General features: G+C 43.0%; 1 pseudogene; it reads left to right on the forward strand.

Annotated features, from left to right (window-relative positions):
- The first annotated feature begins 2,600 nt into the window (after positions 1 to 2,600).
- Positions 2,601 to 3,620, forward strand: LOC105083633 (surfeit locus protein 4 pseudogene; annotated as a pseudogene).
- The last annotated feature ends 1,657 nt before the right edge of the window (positions 3,621 to 5,277 follow it).

A 5,277-nucleotide genomic window follows, 5' to 3' on the forward strand; every position in this document is an offset into this window, starting at 1 on the left:
GCAAACACTTGCTGTGTACACATGCTGCATACTATGTGTACGGCGGTGCAATGGACACAAGAGTCTTCCCTCAGAGAGTTTATTTGCTGGCATGTTTCAGACAGAACATAGACTCTTCCTCTGTAAAGGCTTAATCTTAAGGGCCATGCACCACTGCCACCGAGCATGGTTTGAAGAAATACAGAACACTCAGGGAAGAGCTTAGCGAAAGGGGCCCTAGGCATCAGTATTCCACTGTCCCAAAGAGCAGTTTCCTTGACTTGGAAGTCCACTCCAAGTGTCTCTTTGGAGACAGGGACACAGGTGTTCAAAACTGAGTCTCTTACTGAGCTGAAGCCCTTGGACAGAGGCCCAACACAAGCAGACATAAACAGATGCATCTGAGGATACAGGACAGTGGCCACCACTGTTCCCACCATTACTACTCCCATCTGAGAGTTTGCTCCACCTCCTCCATTTCTGGGCTTTCTGTGCCAGGTGCTGATCCATGGCATACAGGTAGTCCATAAACCGCTGACCTTTGGATGGGCCTTTAAGAGACCTCTGCTCCTAAGAAAACCAAGAAGCGAATGGTTGCAGAGGAAGAACAGTCATGTCATTGTTTTGACATATTCAAATCACCAGGTTTCAGCTTTGGTTCTAGATAGGTGTGGGAGGAAGCCCTTATTTCATACTGAAAAGGAGAAAATCTAGCAATATCTGTGTTTGCTCTATTTTATGCTGGCTCTTACATTTCTCAGTCCACCCCTAAGTTAGGATCGTTAGGTCTGTGGTTGGTGTCCTGTAGTTTTTAGAACCTCCCTGCTCTGAGGGGAGAGTCTTTGTTTGGACATATTTTCCATCTCCTTTGTCCTTTCTGCCCTTTGCTTTGACTGTTTTGTTGAGGGAGTCAACATTTTTTTAGTAGCTTGCCAACTTGACACTTCATGCATTCAGATGTGTCAAGTTGCTATCTGATCTTTCCAGAGCCGTGTGGATTTCCTGTCCGGTTCTGATGGGAAATCTGACATACTCTGTGATCAAGCTGTAATTTGGACAAAGGAAATCTAGCTGAAAACACCACTGACCCCATACAAATGACCTAGAATGTCTCCCTGTCTTCCATCCCTAAAACAAATGGTTATGCCGACTTGAGGTGTAGGACCCTGAAGAGAATGACACATTATGCTGTCAGCTAAAGCTTGAGAAATGTGGACTTCATCTGTTGGACCTTTTGGCACACAGACAGGTATTACTGGAGCATATCAATTTGCATTTCCTTTAAAAAAATCATACGTTTAAATTATTTTCCAATAATAGAAAGTATATATTATATAAGCAGTAAACTAAAAGTCTCAGACTAGAAGAATGGAATCAGTGCTGAGTTTTAGGATTGAGGGTCTCAGAAAATAAATATAGTGAAGGGAAAATAATCAATAAAATTCCAGATTGGACAACATGGCATTTCCTTTTCTCCACAGTTGTAAAAGTTCCATAATTTCACAATCAGGTTAAGGATCCTTTATAGAAACTACAACAGCCATTTTATCACAGGCATGGGGAGAATTTGGAATTATTTACTGTAGCTTTGGGGAAAAAATACAGTATTTATTTTAACTTTTGCTCTCCATAACATTCACTAAATGAAAAATATTCTTAAAAAACAAACTAAAATATCTGCCTTTTATCCTTGATACAGCATAGACTTTTATTCATGTTCAAGATCACCTTGGTAAGTTGATAGATTATGTTTAATGAATCTTTGTGAAGAATGAAAGTTCAAATGGGTCAATTCTTTCATTTTTATCAGAAGGAAAGCGCAGTTTATTCAAGCCTCCCCACCTCGCAGTTACAAAGCCTCTGTTTGTACAACACCATTCATTTTATTAAGGGCTTTGCAAACCCTTTTTCATAAAGTGAATCTGCCTGTTTTACCATTCTTAGATTGGAAGCCAGCAACTGAGAATTGTGTCATTTCTTATTAAAGAATATACATTTGCATTGTTCTCACAGAATGCATACTTACTTATTGTTTTTTAAATTCAACAATAGAAAGTATATAATATTCCTACAAGAGGACTTTTATTAAACAAAAATTGACTAAATTGCATGTAATAAGATTGTGGTTAGAACAAACTTAGCAGTGAGAAAGAGAAGTTCAGATAATGGTCAACAAAAAGAGCCTTCCTAAGAAAGTCTTTATTTATGCCTTGGAAACAGTTCTCTGGTAGTTTATGCTGGAAAGAATGGTGAGGCAGCAGGATTGTTAAGATTTTTTCAAAAAAGAAAACCTTAATCATAGGTCTTTTGACTAGAAACATGACCCAAGTTTGTTATTTAAGTTACCTCAACTTGATTTCTCATCTTTAAAAATCTGTATCTACCCAACGGGGATAGAAAAAAGTAAGAAAATAGAAATAAAAGCTCTGGTAGCTTATAAAGCATTGTAAACAGGCAAGTGACTTTCATCCTTTTGGTGGTATTACAAAGCTGAGTAGCTTACAATCAGAAACACAATATTAGCGGCGGCCTCTTTAAGGCTTGGCCTACGTGGCAGCCGCTGGAGCCGCTGACGCCGAGCGAGGCCGGCCGCCGGGCACTTCCTGTGGAGGCCGCAGCTGGCGCGGGCGCCGAGGGAGCGACCGAGCGATCGAGCGGAGCTTCCCGCCGCCTCCATGGGCTAGAACGACCTGATGGGCACGGCCGAGGACTTAGCCGACCAGTTCCTGCGCGTCACCAAGCAGTACCTGCCGCACGTGGCGTGCCTCTGCCTGATCAGCACCTTCCTGGAGGACGGCATCCGCATGTGGTTCCAGTGGAGCGAGCAGCGTGACTACATCGACAGCACCTGGAGCTGTGGCTACCTGCTGGCCTCCTCCTTCGTGCTCCTCAGCCTGCTCGGGCAGCTGACGGGCTGCATCCTGGTGCTGAGCAGGAACTTCGTGCAGTACGCCTGCTTCGGGCTCTTCGGAATCATAGCGCTGCAGACCGTCGCCTACAGCATCCTCTGGGACCTGAAGTTTTTGATGAGGAACCTGGCCCTGGGAGGAGGCTTGCTGCTGCTCCTGGCGGAGTCCCGTTCTGAAGGGAAGAGCATGTTTGCGGGCGTCCCCACCATGCGCGAGAGCTCCCCCCGCCAGTACATGCAGCTCGGAGGCAGGGTCCTGCTCGTCTTGATGTTCATGACCCTCCTCCACTTTGACGCCAGCTTCTTCTCGATTCTCCAGAACATCGTGGGCACAGCTCAGATGATCTTAGTGGCCATCGGTTTTAAAACCAAGCTGGCCGCCTTGACGCTCGTGGTCTGGCTGTTCGCCATCAACGTGTACTTCAACGCCTTCTGGACCATTCCCGTCTACAAGCCCATTCACAACTTCCTGAAGTACGACTTCTTCCAGACCATGTCGGTGATCGGAGGCTTGCTGCTGGTGGTGGCCCTGGGTCCTGGGGGCGTGTCCATGGACGAGAAGAAGACGGAGTGGTGACTGCCCCCGTCTGCGAGGACCGTGGCTGCCGAGGATGGTTCGGGTGGATTCGACCTAACCGCCAGCATTTATGTATCCTCTCCCCTTCCCTCCCTTGGTAAAGGCACAGATGTTTTGAGAACTTAAAAAAAAAAAAAAAGAAAGAAAAAAAAGAAACACAATATTAGCATCCATTTCTGAAGTCAGAATATTACTTCTCACGAGGTGTGTGTATAATGTATATGGCTTCCAGAGAGGAAGGGAATCGTAGGATGTAACATGGTAGAAGGGATGCTGTTTATTTAGCCTAAGCTACCATCTTGCCAGTTGGGGTCCAGGTGGTTCAGCTATAGATCCACACCAATACACGAGGTTGTTTCATGCATGACCAGATGAAGGCACCAAGAACTGAGCTAGAATGACTGAACTTACATTCTGAAGTTTAGGACTGTAGACATCTGAGTACACAACTGACAGAAGTACCCGTCAGTACAACGAGCGGTAGGCGGTCCAAAGTGGTGTTCCATCATTACCTGGCCCGACTCACTGCAGAATTCATGGGGATGGAGGGATATTTTTAATGTTCTATGTTCCCTCATGTTTACATCTTTTTGATTTACCTCCTTGCTCTTGTCCCAGTCTGCTTTGGACCGAATCAACTGCACCCATAATTTCTTTTCCCTTGTAACTAAATAGAGAAAATTCTAAGTCTCTCTGGAATTGCTCAAAGTTCAGACTTCAGAGAGCAAGGTCCTCATTAACTCTTAAAGGAAATTGTTTCCTCCAACAGACTCAGAAAAATGCCACTGCCATTTACTTCAATTTAGAGAATGACTCCTCTTCCCATTTGCCTGGCCTAGAACATTATTTCTAAATACTTTGTTCAGAGTCATGTGTAGGCGGTTATACTGTGACGTGCGAAGTTTTTGTTTTTTTAATTCTTGCCTTTGGGGGTAGGAAAAAATGTTCTGTATTAGTCTTGTCTGCAGAGCATCTCCCTTTAGGTAGAAAAAGGATGCCAAGACACTGCTAATTGCAGGAGTTCAGAACTATATTATTTATCTCTTCATGCCTTCTGTCATATGGGCTACATATGTCTTGACTCTTGAGAGATCTGATTCTAATATTTGCCAAAAGATCTGCCATCAAGCCGTAGTTAGTAAAACTTACAATAATGATAATAATAATTAACCCAGCCAGACTCTTAGAAGCTTGGGTTCCATAAATAGAAAACGGGAAAAAGAAGAGAAGAAATACTCCTCTCATATTTGGATGCTCTCTTACCATTTCAGAATCAAATATTTTTTAAAAAATCAAAAGAAAATGTTAAGAAAAATTTGGTGGAGAATGCCTTTTTTTCACTTTAATTTCCTGAGCTATAACTATTGCCTATGCCATAGCCATCTCTCCAGCAAAGCACCTTACATTTAGCATCTGCCAAAAGAAAGGCCAGTATCTATTTTACAAAAATTAATTATTAATAACTGATTTAACGATAGCTCGGGCCAAGAAGAGAGTGTCCTACTCTGCAGCTTCTATTTCTACTGGTTTTATTTTGTTTTGTTTCCATCTTGTTTCTTATGAAATTGCATCTATTTCTCTCTCATGCTGCTTCTGTCTCTGGTATACTGACAGTGAAGTTATTTGTCATTCTTGCTCAAGACTACAGAATGTTACATACTTTTTAAAGGCTCTAGGAACCCTTCAAGATTAAAGCCCAGGAGAAAACTTCTCTCTCCAGATTTACATTTTACAATCCATTATTTATTATTGTTGCCTGACCTCTCAGAACATTGTTCTCTATGTACTGCTGTGAGCAATATATACAGTCCAA

This window comes from Camelus bactrianus, chromosome 14, assembly GCF_048773025.1.
Source record: "Camelus bactrianus isolate YW-2024 breed Bactrian camel chromosome 14, ASM4877302v1, whole genome shotgun sequence".
Lineage (NCBI taxonomy): Eukaryota > Metazoa > Chordata > Mammalia > Artiodactyla > Camelidae > Camelus > Camelus bactrianus.